This window comes from Ixodes scapularis, unplaced genomic scaffold (assembly GCF_016920785.2).
Source record: "Ixodes scapularis isolate PalLabHiFi unplaced genomic scaffold, ASM1692078v2 PGA_scaffold12__126_contigs__length_90152505, whole genome shotgun sequence".
NCBI lineage: Eukaryota > Metazoa > Arthropoda > Arachnida > Ixodida > Ixodidae > Ixodes > Ixodes scapularis.
The window spans coordinates 32,507,244-32,520,533 of NW_024609838.1; the positions used below are offsets into that span (position 1 = coordinate 32,507,244).

At 44.5% G+C, this 13,290-nt stretch overlaps 1 long non-coding RNA gene across 1 annotated transcript; it reads left to right on the forward strand.

The window, feature by feature from the left end:
- Positions 1-4,020: 4,020 nt before the first annotated feature.
- Positions 4,021-6,946, forward strand: LOC8051799. The gene is made up of 3 exons (XR_003919798.4): positions 4,021-4,094; positions 6,357-6,443; positions 6,824-6,946. It is a non-coding gene; the product is annotated as an uncharacterized LOC8051799 (long non-coding RNA).
- Positions 6,947-13,290: the final 6,344 nt, after the last annotated feature.

A 13,290-nucleotide genomic window follows, 5' to 3' on the forward strand; every position in this document is an offset into this window, starting at 1 on the left:
TTTATTGCATACTGCCAACAAAAGAGTATGATTACTGTAAGCTGAAAAGCAACTTCCGATATGCTGTGCGTAGCCCAAAAAATTTAAACGTATGCAACAAGTAGTCCAAAAGCCGAAGGATGGACAAAATGTAGTCAATTTTTTTTTCACGTACCTCGGAATACTAAGGGCCAATGAAGGATAGGCGAAAGAATGCCATGCGGTAAATTTAAAAAATTCGAGCCGATTTTCCGATAATGTTTGTATAAAATAAAGATTGTCCGAAACGCATAAACGGGGATATTGTTTTTCTGGACTGGATAGTGCCGTAGAATGCAACCCGACATGATCGAAACGGATGAAACGTCTTGGATCTCTCCACTCGCTTGGGCTAGTTAACATTGATGTTAACTAAATTTACTTTTGTTGTTGTTTATCACGGCACAATGTTCAAACAAATAATTTAAATATATAAGTTTCGTGCAACCTCAGTAGTAAAATGTTGTCGTGGCGACGTTCGAAAATGCAAGCTGTGACTTCGCAGACATCACTTCGTCAATTCAGTCATCTCTCATTTCTTTATGACGTTACTGATTTTTTAAAAAATATATTAGTAAAAATTCAACGGGGTAAAGTAGTTTTCAGTGAAATCTGATATTGCTGAGCCAATTATCAATGTTGCGGTGAAGCCCGCATACCGGAGCCGGAGGTTGGTATTACGCGATAAAAATGACTTATTCAACTGGTTGTCCTAAAACTACAACAAAAAAAGGTCAAGCAATATTTATACCCGGTTATTAAGCAGAATCTGGGCAATGAATTAAAAAAGTATGAACGAAATAAAAAATGGCTTTTTTGAGAAAATTGACTTCAAAATTTGCATATTTTTCATTTTTGTCTATATTTGTGGCAGAATAAAAACAACACGGTAAACACAATAACCAGAAAATACATGTCAATCGATAGCTTACATTGATAGCTACGCACAGATATCTGTCTCACGTCATTGCGCCCTACCGTTCGTTTTATATAGCTGTCCGAAGTTGCGTCACACTTGCTCTAGGTTGCATGTTTGAGATTTTTTAGAAAATTAATTTAAAATAACACAAGACAGAAATTTACCTCTAAAAATAGCCAAGTCTGCGTAAATATTGCGTAATAAATATAATAATTTTGCAAGAATTCGATATTTTGTAAATGGCGGCTAAAGTCGAGATAAAATCAAATTGGGAATTTGACGTTTTCTACCCTGCAGCGCCTCAGAATTTTTTTCTCTCAAACTATACAATTCTAATTTTTTTCAAAGGCAGTTTCTTTCATCACAAGGATTCGGGTATCATATATATTTTTTACGATTAAATCTAAAGACCCCCCCCCCCCCCCCCCCCCCCGACAAGTTTGGTCGAATTCAAATGAAATCACCCATATACAATTCGTTACTTTACTCCCACATAGACTGTTGTAGTTTAGTTTGAAGTACAACAAACTCAACGAATCTAAAAATATACACTTGTTGCAAAAAAAGCGTTAAATTTGACTTCCACACGGATAGTTTATTTAAGAAGTTTCGTGTTGTCAATATACATGCTCTACTTAGTATAAACGTGTGACTAATCTAAAACTATAACAAATTAGGGGTTCAAACGTTTTGATAAACCTTGCTCTCTCAAAATATTCGCGCGTGTTCTACCCGTCGTGCTAAATGTTGGGAGGTGATCACTGCAAGAACGAACTATTGCACACAAATGCTTAAACATACTATCCCAAAAATACTTAACCTACTTGAAGATAAAAGTTTGGAATTCAGTACATTGTCTCTTAGAGAAATTCGACTAATGTTCTCCACATATGAATCTGAGAATGAACTAAACTTTTGGGGTCTCATAACTTCTGTCTGCAAATAGGTCACTTTCCTGTTATAGCCCATGATAACATTTATTATGTTCTAAACACGCTTTGTAAAATTGCGGTAATCAAGATTTGTAAATAGTTTTTTTTTCGTTCATTGGTCAAGGACTTGTCAAGCTGTGACATACAGCTTTTTTCCTTGATCGCCACCATCAACATACGACGGAAATAACAAGTGTTTCGAAATATCCGTTCTCTATATATCTGAGATCAAGTTCCGTATCTTATTAAATATATGAATGAAGGAATGCTGCCTGTCTTATTTATATGAGCATTTTCCACCCCACAAACTTTTCCCAAAAACATATAAGTTGAATATAGTCTGCGCTCCCCCTTTGCTCCATGACCCGTGCAAAACCGACTGCGTGTGCAGGGGAGCCAGCGCCCCCCCCCCCTCCCCCCCGCGTTTCGGGAGGGGTTTCGAACCCCCAAACCCCCCCTCTGCCTACGCCACTGCTGTCAATATTTTTTTTTGCCCGTGCTTTAACATTTTTTGGCACTATCTCACACCACCTGGTAATAGTTGCAAAAAGCAGAGGGGAATGTAATTATTATAGTTTCTAGACTAGGTGGCGCAAGCTACCGCCCGTTATAAAGGTTACAGCCGTTAGCATCCATCCATTCGTCCATTCGATTCTTGCCAAAAAACAGAGGCTCGCCGAAGCAGTCGGACCCTAGGTTCGGCAAAAGTTCGTATGAGACAGTCCTAATTCTAACATGACTCTAAACGACGTGCAAGGTCTTATCTCGGGGTGCCACAAACATATACGTCACTGCCGTGCGACTATAATTGCCCGTTCACACTTGCGACTTGGGACAGTCGCTGGAGCGAATAGCGACAAGCGACTGGCGACCACCAGTGTTCACACCTGATTGAGCGACCGACGGGTCGCCAGGCTCGCTGCCAACTTAACGGATAGTAATCGACACCTTTTCGAGCCGGCTGAAAGGTTTTTCTGATCAAAGGTGCCGGCAGGAAAAAACAAGAAAACGTAATGGTGCTTCGGAACGTAAAACAGCGGCTATATGTGCGCTCCCTCAACCGTGATATTGTACGTACCTACCAAGCCGAAAATGTCGCCGATCTCGTTTTAGGCCTGCAGCTTTTTGCCCCGATCCTTGTGGTCGGGGTGCCGCTTATTGTAAAGAAACAAATAGTCTTTGACAGCATTAATAAGAGCTTTCGCGGAGAACTCCAAGCCAGTGACCGCCGCCGTGCGCGCGTCGCTATTTCCCGCGGGTAGCAGTGCCGGATGTAAACAAACGCACACGTCACTTCCGACGAGACTCTGATCCTCTGATTGGCTCCGCCGTTAAAGCGACTCATTTTTGCGACTTGAGAAATCGGTCAGGGAGCGACTGCCAAAAATCGGTCGCAACCGACCTGTTTTGGTCGCTCCGCGACCCAAACCAGTCGCTAGTCGCTGGTCGCTCCAGCGACTGTCGCAAGTGTGAACGGGCCTTAAGCGATTTTGTGATGTGCGACCATGCTTCCACTATCGATAATTAACGTACACGTACACGTATACATAACGTTTTTTTTTATTTATGTGATGCCTACACGCATTGTAATTTGTCAAATATCATCCAAGGTGGTAATCAGAATGTCTCTTAAAGAGCACCTTTACATGAGTTAAACTCACTTCAATACTAAAAATCCCTCCCCCCCCCAAAAAAAAAAAACACAATAAAAAACAAAACAAAAAAAAAAAAAAAACACAAGGAACGTTCTTCTTTTTTTTTCGAAATTAGGAAGAAAAAAAAATTGAACACCAGCTGCGGCTGACGTAAGAAAAGGTGTCACTTGATTCTTTTTTTATTGTTAGTGCTTCGTACTTTGGTGTTATCAGCCTCAGGTCAGCTGTTGGCTCCAGTTGTTTTTCTTCTGTTATCTTAGGCGTTGCTAGAGCAACCAATATCGCTCACGTGGGCTAGAAGTTTCTGGAAGATATGTTATGATTCATACAATAGCTTTCGCGCCGAGCCGATTGGCTCTTGTGTTGCACACGATCCTTGCCTTTGCAGACGACGTGACTACTCTCAGCCAGCCAATCGGGATAGATTTTGCACACGGCACCAGCGCTTCAAATTTCGCTATAAAAGCTGTGGCGCGGAATACGAAATCTACGAAGAGCACCAGCAGTTCTGAAGATCTTTTCGAAGAAGACCAAGGAGGAGCATCATGGACCGTGACTGTAAATGCGGAGGTGAGACTTTGTTTCTGGATTCATATTTCACTCATTTTGTCTTGAAAGTTCGAACTTCGGGGAACTTTTTCTAACTTACTAACTTTCCTAGCAACTAACTTACTAACTTCGCCGGCAAATAACTTGCTAACTTTGTCAAGTTCTAAAAGTCGTGACTTATACTCTGACATTTTGTGCCTTTCCGTTTATGCTCAGATTACTCTGCTGTCTTTCGCCAGTTCTCGTACATTGCTTTTACCAAAGAACTCAGTTTTTTCCCCTTTGAATTATGGCTCCCTTAGATCCAGAGTTTATTATTTAATGAATGTTTACTACTTAGTACATATAATTGTCGGTTAACATTGAAACGAGACTTCTGAACCTGAAAGGTTGCGTAACGCTTCTGAATATGAACATCAAAAGTGGTGCGTTTCTCCAATGAGTATGTCTGTAGTAGGTGGAGCCGCGAGAAAGCAGTGCTCCAGTCTGTATGAATAGCCTAGGTAAAGGGAGCCCACTGCATAGGGCTGATAAAAGTCAGACTCGACTTGTTTCTGTTGCATTCATATGCAGAGGCTCTCAGAAACAGTGCTGCCGACCACTACGATCATTTCTTCCTCAATTTTGTCGGGAAATTCCTTAGATTTCCCTAGGGTTTCAGAAAGTGTGTTCATTTCCGTCAATGTTGATATTGTCGCTATGGGGTAGCTTAAACATATATAATATATTCCCGTAGTTGAGTGACCATTTGAAGGTTAAATTTGCTTCATTGGAACCTTTTTACATATCGATACTTTGTTAGTTCCTTCTGTCTGTGGCCCCCCAAAAAGCTGTAATTACCGCAGGAGATTGTCTCTGGTCCCGAAAATATACAAATAAACTTTCTTCACGCTACGATCGGCCGGCACAAAGAGGGACAGGGGAAGGAGCTTGTTTGTAAAGCCCTCAAAACCTGCGGAAACACTACCATAAAGACTAACCCTAGGTTTGAGCAAATTCTTTTGACCCTAAAAGATGACGGATATCCCTAAATCTAGGGGAAAATCCTCGCTAAGGTTGGCAGCACTGCTTGGAAAAGAAAGCACGGAAGTTAGCACAATCGGTCAAAGATGGCAGCACCAGTCTTTGCATCCCATATCGAGTCTCTTCCTGCATTCACAGATGGCAGCACGAGCCTTAGCCCAGCTTCAGAGAGCCTCGATTTGAGACGCGAAGCAACTGAAACCAGGCGAGAATTTGCAAATTGAATGACGGACGCCACGTGGGCAAGTTGGTCGCAGGTACGAATGTAGAGGACGGTTGAGGCCATGGGGAAAGGCAGAGACGCCTGCAGACGATCGTCACGCCTTTGGTCCCGCTTTGCCACTTCCTTGCGGTTGCACAATGCATCCAGTGACGGAGAAGTCAAAATTTCCAAAGCCCCTCTCCCTCTCCCTCCCCCCCCCCCCCCCACCTTTTTTTTTTTTTTTTCAATTACTCGTGTGTACAAGTTTAGGGGGGGGGGGGGGGGGTGTTTTCTCAAACATCTGATACGCTGACTCCCCTTTCCCTCCCCTTAAAACGCCTACATCCGCACTTGGGTACATCGAATACGGCCCGTGAACCAGGTTGCCCCGATGGCGCAGTTGGGAGCTCTCTGCAATCAAGACACATTTTCCCGTATCGGCGCTACCCTGTTCACTTGGAAGAAACACTAACACTCCAAACGTCGCATTTTTTAGTACGTTACGCGAACTCGTCAGACCAGTCAGTCGCCCTCTTTCGTCGCGTGATCCCGCTCTCCGCTCTAGTATGCGCAGAGAGCCCTGCCACGTGACGCAAAACCGACGTTTGACTGGATCAACGAGCGGGTAACTTCCACCGGCCTGTCAGTTTCGTGTTCTGGGCGACTCCATTTAGTCTGATCTGGACATTTGGCCAAGAAGTTAGAGGAATTCGGCGGCCGTGATTGGCCGGCGCCGCACTCAACTTTGCCACAAGCCAAGAACGCCGGCCGAGTTACTCACCGAATATTTCGCAATGTCCAGATTAGAGCCTCCGGGAATATGTCATTTATGAGGGAGGAGCTTCAGGGATTGACGTGTCCACTCCTTGCTGTTACAAATCCGAATTTACATTATACATGCTGTTCTAAGGCGTTTTACAGCATTATTTTTATGTTGAAAGGGCATTCGACAACTTTTATGAACGATGTTCGCCCGCCCGGGTGACAGTACAAACACTCACTACTTCTGTCTTCCAGTAAGCGCTTTTAACTCAACTTATGATTTGCCCCTCATGCAGATCCCAAGTGCATCTGCACCGACTCGTGCAAGTGTCCGGCTGGAGAGTGCCCTTGTGACAAGTGCAAGCCGAAGAGCGCTGAGAAGAGTACGTATACGGTATACATAAACGTTACAGCCCGTTTACGGTCGTAGTGCTTCTATTTCTGTTTGCGATACGATATGAACGGATAACATTACTTATTTTGTCAGGGTTGTCCTTTTCGGTGGTTGGGAGGGAGTTGTCTTTGTTAGCTTGACGCCACTTCAGAAATGTTACATGAAACTTTTGAAGAAGAATATCACAGAACCTGCAGTTAATAAACGAAGTTTATTAGCTTTAGGCAACGGTTTAATGCGCAAGAACGAGTTAGTATACGTTCTTCACAAGCTCAAACACCAAAGCAATCCAGAATGAACACTGGCTCACTGTCTTTGCATCAGTTTTAACAACTAAAGTGTTCCTTGTTGTTTTCCCCACTTTTACAGAATGCTGCTGTTAAGCGTGGTGCTTGCTCCAGATTGCCGTGGTTCCCCACAACCCCCGAAAAACATCATGCGACCTCATAGACATCGACAACACCGTCAATAAATATTTATTTATGAAATGAATGTCGCCATTCATACCTTCGCTGTACATCGAGAGAGTTCCGCCCAAAGATGAGCGTCGAAATATTCTTCGAGAGTTTGAATTTACCACTGACTACTATCACTTCCAATAACCACTTGTATGAAAGTTTCCCTGTACACACTTACTGACCTACTTCTATAATAAACTACTTCCGAAAATCCCTGTACACAACACTGCGCGCGTTGCATAATGAAACCCATTTGGCCATGGAGAGTGGTTTCGGTTTCAGTTGTCCCGTTGACAAAGTAGTTCATCTCAGCACTGCAGGTAAATAAAAACGGCACTCGCTTGCTTTTCATCTTTGTGAGAGATCCCGTTGAAACGAGGACATCCAGCGGCAGTATAACGATCGACCTGTCGAGATTTAGCGAGGAGCAGGAACACGGGCGGTCGCGTCCCATACCTTTCTGGCGGTCTGGCTACCACACTCTAAGAAAAAATGGAGGAAAAAAGTAGCAACGGCGCGCCTTCCTCCCTTCTACCGACGCGCCCCCAAGCGGACACGAGAAAAGGGGAGGAACGAAATGTTTTTCTCCTTCTCCAGGCAGACGGGAGAAAGCTTTCGCCCTCCCGACTCATCGTCTTTCGGTTTCGTTTTTCGAGCAGGTCGCGCGCGTTGTTTCATAAAGAGCTGTTGAGTTGATTGGGCTCCAGTAGCAGCGAAGGCCGCCTGTAATTCCATCTTCTAGTTTAAACGTGCAGAACATTTCGGTTCCATTGAGGTTTTTATCACTAATTTTATCAAACGAGCAAACGAAGCCGCTAGAAACAGCGAAGTTCGGAGCAGTGCCAGCAGCGCCACGTACACTGGGGGATGGCCGTCTCCGGATTGCGTGACTCGCGCGGCACGGAACGACGGAACTACAGCCACTGCAGGCTGCAGCACTACAGACTACAAGCGAAAGCACGCGGAACTGTGTCGAGGTTTTCGACGTTATGGAAACTGCAGGAACTGCGTCCAAGACAGGCAGGTTTTGCTGCCGGCTGCCTGGGTGCCTTCCCCCCTGAGTTCGGTTCTGTTTTCCGATGCCGAGTGCAACGGGCGTTCAACGTGGTTTTGTGTTTGTGCGTGTCAGCAACATAGCTGCAACATCGTGATGACAGTGTTCGGGTTGTGAACAGAAGACTGGAATTATCGCCGATGTGACCATGTGTTCGCGTATCAGTGGTGTAACAAGAAGATGAGATCGTAAACTGTTGGGCTTTGATGCCGCTGGTCGGGTTGTGATCGGAGGGGGCGGGGTGTCGCAGGTTGACATTCCGCTTTACATTAAAAAGTTTAATACCACTTGAGGGATCACGTGCAATCGATCAACGTGCGGATAGTCATGTTGGAACGCTGGTCTGAACAGTAGAAGCTCCTACCGTACAGTGGCCAATGTGACTGTCGGAATTGTCTCGTCCCCGACAGCGATTGCGCTCAGGGGCAAGGACTGAACAGTACGAAAGCGTGACGTAAAGTGCGTATATTTACAGTATGGAATTTCGGCATTAAAAACAATAGTAGGTAAAATCGAAAAAAAAGCTACCCTTTATTTTGCTGTTTAATTATACTACGGTTGCTGGAGAAACTGCCCTCCGTGGCGCGCTGGGATGAGCGCTAGAAGTTTTCGGGCTCGCCACGGCGTAGTTCCGTACACTTAACACCTGCCGCAAGTCGCGGCTTTGACTGCATTCAAGTTGAATGAAAAGCAATTTCTCAGTCCGTGAATCATCACTTCCAGCTGACTGAATATCCACTCTACAGAGATTAATTCAAACGGCAATTGCAGCTTCGCGCGAACAGCACAAATAGAAAAACAAATAGAGATACAAGCTACGACTTGCCGTGTGGGGAAACAAACTCATGGCTTCGAACCGCATTGGAGCGGCTTGATTTATTGGCGTTCAAATAATTACGGCATGATTGAGCGTTTACTTTTTAATAAGAGATTCAACCCCTGAGCCATTCAAAATACTCTCAGAGGTATGACAATGCAGGGAAAAAATCAACATGCTGGGAATATTTTTTATTGCTTAGGGAGTCACCGAAAAGTTCCGCACGTTCAAAACGACCAGTATAAAAGACGGAAACGCAGAGCACGGGTGTAGTGTTCGGGTTAGTGTGGTGTTCCGTTGTATTGATATTTGTGTGTGCAGTGCATGTGCTTAATGTATGTTCACCTGATGCTTGTAATAAGTGTATGGGTGTCATGTGTGTATAGTAGAGGGTCCTCAAGCACAGTAGTGGCCTGAGAGTAGCAAATTATTTTTTGTAGAACATGAATTGGGCGGTACCTAGCGCCACCTATCCTAGCTACTTGCAATTACTCTGCTTGACCCCGCCATCTGGTGGCTAGCGATTTAACCTTCTATCACGCTACTGACGCTACGCGATAAACAGCGGCTGCAGCGGCTTCGAGTTCGTTCTTTCGAGAGCGGCTTTTGGTTTCGCGGAGTGAGTTTGCCCTTCTCCGTGATGTGCGGTTGACGAAGGAATTGTGACTCGAGGAACACCAAAGGTAAGACGCAAAGTGCACGAAGTAACTAGGTATCGGTTGTCTCCGTTTAACATCGCAGTGCTGTCGACGAGAAGACTGAGTAACTGCTTTCGAAACGCAGGTGTCTGTACCTGTGGGGGGAGTCTGGCTTCGGAAATAAACACAGTTTGCGGAAAGCTCGTGTTACGCTTTTATTTGCTGCTGCTCTCGTCCCGTACAAGAGACGTAGCGTCCTCGTTAGGCCTTATTGGGCTCGATTTTCTCGATTCGGGGCCGCCATATTGAGATGCAAGCGACGGTGGAACTTTGCTCCCCTGCTTCAGGGACGAAGGTTTCTCCCTTTCTAAAGGAACATAGGTTACAAGACCGTTCCTCCCGTAAGGGAGGACTATCCGTACACTTTTTTCTAAGAGTGCACACCAGAATGCAGGATGATCCTCCTTGTTCACGGGTAATTGCAGAAGCCTAGGACATTTACGGAGTCGACGGAACAAGATGACCGACCCGGTATAGTTGTTCTTTCATTAGCCATAGTCCTCCTGTTCTTACCTGCACACACATTCTGGCATGTCGGGAGATCGAAAAAAACATGCCCCTGCAGCATTCTGTCGGTAATAATGGTAGGCAACACCTGCAGTATTATTAATTTAGTAAAAAGTATCATATCTGAAAATGCAAGCCCTGTATTTGATCGTGACGGGATGTCGTGAAGAGAGGTTGGCAAATCGAAACCAAAACTTAGTGCCAAAGGTTTCTCAAGATGCGTTGCGCGGCACTACGCCGCTATAGGATCGCTTCGATTTTTCAAGAGGCTGAGTGCCTTGATACCATACTTGGGTAGTGATTCAATTACAGTAATTGAATTCTCAAATTTATTTACTTTATTTGGTAATTTGTAATTGTAGTTAATTACCTTCTGTCAAAAGGAATTGTAATTTAATTACTTTATAGTGTCAGTAATTGCGAAATTTCAGGCACAATTACAATACTTTTGCCAAACTTTGCGGCACCAACGGAAGCTCTCTGAAAGCCACAGCGCTCGCACAAGCGGCCCAGGTCTCGGTGAAACACTCGCAGAAAGACACGCACCCACGCACACGCACAATAAAAGTAGCGTCGCATTGTTTGTTGTTTTGTTACTTACACAGCGGGCTGAGAGACAGTCCTCTTTTGAGCCTACCTCAACGGCGCAGTGTTGCGTCGTCTGCCGTGCGAGCAGAAAACAATAACGTAAACATGCCAAAATATTGAGAAAAAAAAAAGTATTGAGCTTTAGCTTTTAGTTGAGTTGGGGAATCTTAATTGTATACATGCCTATGAAGTTTTTTCTTTCAGTTTTTACATTTTTCTTTTAGTACTGTCGCATATTTGAGTCTTTGTATTATTTTCAAGTTCATTTCCTGTTGGTTTTACTTCGCATATTTTGCTGCATGAGCACTTTGGAGACTGACCTCGCACCTGTGAATATTGTTACCAATGATTCGGGAGCCCCGATTCGGTTCTTATATATTTCTGAGCCATTATAATTTCAACTGAATGTAAATAATTTACTATACCATAATGTTTGTATGTGGATGCGATCGTATTATCGCGTGTGGATCTTAGTTTTATATTAACACTCGTAAAATATTCATGTATGACTAATTGTCGGATTTTTATTTGCCGGGCTAACTAAAGTCTGTCAATCCAATTTTTTCTTTAGGGATCTGGCGTCTTCCAGCAGATGAACTAAATAATTTTTACGCATAAAAAATATGACATCATTGTAATTCCTTTCCTCACACTGTCAAGTTTCATCATAAATTTAACAAAAATCATTAAAGGAAAGACGTGGCATATATACAGCGATGCTTAAGCCTACTCAAACATTGCGGCAAGGAATGTACAAATACGTTGCATTCTATATGGCCCAAGTCGGGTCGCTCTCAGAAATAAGTAATTGTAAAGTAATTGCATATTTTTAAAAGTAATTTGGAATTGTAATTAATTAATTTTCACTTAGTGGTAATTGTAATTGTTGTTTAACTACTTTTGAATCAAAGTAATTGTAATTCTAATTAAATTACATTTTGAAAGTAATTTACCCATGTATGCTTGATACAACACGCCCTTTTGTTTGAGTGGTGACATCTGAGGCATATTTTCGGCGAAACTGTTTTTTTTCTACTGTATTTTGAAGTGGGTGCAATTCGGTGTTACTGAGCTCGAGGGCGTAGCCTCGGCTACCTCGGCCGAGGCCTAGGCGCCATTTTACTGCATAAGTCACGCACCGAGCGCGCGAGCGCTTCACGCACTGGATCACGCAGTGCAACACAAGATGTCTTCACCGTTAAAGGAGCTACGCAACAATTTTTGTACTCTGCGCAAATACCGCTTAAAACGGATCCCTAACGTTAATGACCTATGAAACACGCGTTCGTTTTTCACCCCACGCAATAGAAGTCCCAGAAAAAAATTAAAGAAAAACGAGCAGCGTTCACCCCCTCAACTCGCAGCCAGAACAAGCGGCCACGTGATCTGGAGCCGATTTTATGCCGCCAGTGTTGATCATAGCCACGCGCTGGGGTTGGCAAAGCGCAGGACACGCGCTGAGTTCCAGACATTGTTATGGCTCGGCTGTTGTCGTCGTTGCAGCGATTGGACACGGGTCACAACCCGAATGCTTCTCGAGCTAGCAATTGTCACGAGCCCAAGTCGAGTGCCCACGCAATGCTCGGGTCCAATCTATGAACCGCATTCAAATATCGTCACTTGGGTGTACTGCGATCCCCGAGTTACGTCATCAAATTTTGCAAAGGAGAGATTGAATGAAAATGATCGCTTTTGTCCTTGAAATTACACCGCAACAAAGGAGTTTCTTGGCCAATGGCGTTGCGTGTGAGTATCCTTGAGTCCCAGGTGTGCCAGTAAGCTCGTGTAGAGAGAAAAACCTTCCAATTGAATATCGTTGCACAGCTAACCCCACCCTTGGTTAGTGTGATTCTGAACCAACAGATGGCGGTGAGATCACCTTCCAGACCTGTACATCAATCCGAGAAATCGTGTGTGGTGGCGCTTCGATACAGTGGGGTATTTTTCTATATCCTGAATTTGACATCCCTGGTCCGTTGCTTGTTCTTCTCTGCACGAGCTTTCTTTGGAACGCGCACAGCTGCGCCAGTTCTCGTGCAAGGGGTCGAGTTGCCTACGCTCCGAGCTCACTTCTCTATCAAATGTGGGCAGAACAAAACGCGAAAATCGTCCCGAGCCAAATGGCGAGACACATGCATGACAAAACCACCGACGCGTTGAAATATATAAAATTGCCTGAGCGCCGTTACCGGAGATTTCAGAGGACAATTACACATATTTCAATATGATCAGACTTATGTTGACACGAATGAAGGTGACAAGAGGACGAATAGTGAACTGAAGAATAAAGGCTTACTCGGCGAACTTGTGCCAAACCAACAAACAAAAAAAAAAAGTAAGGAAAGAGCATCGAGGTAGCAGAAAAGCAGGCGGCGATTCGGCAGCGTGACAGAGAGCGAGAGTGACTCGACAAGGTCGCCGGCAGCTGCTTATCTACAGTGCGTCACCGTCTCAAAAGTTCGGCAAAGAAGGTTCGAGCGTCGCGCGCTCGGGGCGAGGATGAACTAGCACTTTCGAGAACAAGAAAACAGGGCGACAGTTACGCCTGGTGAAAGAATGAACGCAAATCTTCTAGAAGTCCGTGACTGAGCGTTGCTTTCTCGGCTCTGCGGGCGGCAATATGACGGGCCGGCCCTTTTGTCGTGCATGTGTTTGGCTCTTTGTGGATTTTCAGGAAAACGAGCTGACGGAATAAACCTGGGTGTCCAAAATTC